We start from the raw sequence: 1050 nt of genomic DNA, 5'->3' as shown, positions 1-1050 counted from the left end.
CCCGCGCGCGCCTTCCGCCCGCCCCGCCCCGGGCCCGCCCCCGGCGCCTCCTCGCAGGACGGACCCTGGACGGAGCAGGGATCCCGCGCCCTCGGCCCGCCGGGGCCACCTTCCCGCTGTGCGTTTCTAAACCTGTGCAATGTGACGCGGGCCCTGAGCAGTGAGACCCCCCCCCCTCCACCCCGGTGGTCTCGAGGATGTGGCCGGGGACCAGGGCGGGGCTGGCCCCAGTGCGGCCGCACGCGTCCCTTCGCCAGCGCCGAGGCCCCGGTGGCACGTCTGGCCCAGCTTTGCTTCTCCGGAGGTTCTTTGCTGTCGGCCGCAGCCACCACCCCTCCCTGCCACCCAGGGGCCCTCAGGGCGCCTTCAGGCCTCAGCAGAGCGAAACCCAAACGAGGCGCTGGCGGAAAGCAGCCAGCATTCCTCCCTCCCTCTCCCTCCTTTCCTTCCCTCCTTCCTCACTTTTGCTGGGCCCTTGGGAAAGTCTTGGTCCCCGGGCCCTGGGGGTACAGAGCCGGTGTTCGGGACAGCCGCCTCGTGACCGCACGGTGTGTTCGGTTTGTGAAAGCTCAGCGGGCTGATCGCTAGGATTTGTGCATTTTTCTCTACATATACGGTGGAAATGGTGGCTGTGAATATCAACTACTCCTTATTTAATTGTGAAATGTTAGAAAACACACCGAGAGACTGCGCAAGCACATATGCGTGGGCTAAAAGGCGCTAAGAAGACACCTGTGTCTAACCCCTGAGGCATCCTTGTGCTGACATTTTGGGTCATTATTCTCTCCTTTTTCTTACAGCTTCATCACGTGTGTGCGTGTGTGTGTGTGTGTATAAATTCTTAAACATACGTGGTTTAGCCACAATGAGGTACCACCTCATACCCATTAGGATGGCTACTATAAAAGAAAAACACAGGCTGGGCGCAGCGGCTCACGCCCATAATCCCAGAACTTTGGGAGGCCCGTGGGGCGGGTGGGGGGGTGGTGGGGGGTGGATCACCTGAGGTCTGAAGTCAGGAGTTCGAGACCAGCCCAGCCAACATGATGA

The sequence above is a fragment of the Gorilla gorilla genome, chromosome 22, assembly GCF_029281585.2.
Source record: "Gorilla gorilla gorilla isolate KB3781 chromosome 22, NHGRI_mGorGor1-v2.1_pri, whole genome shotgun sequence".
In the NCBI taxonomy this organism is placed as follows: Eukaryota; Metazoa; Chordata; class Mammalia; order Primates; family Hominidae; genus Gorilla; species Gorilla gorilla.
The sequence above is the reverse complement of the archived record's forward strand: the minus strand, read 5'-3'. Positions refer to the sequence as shown.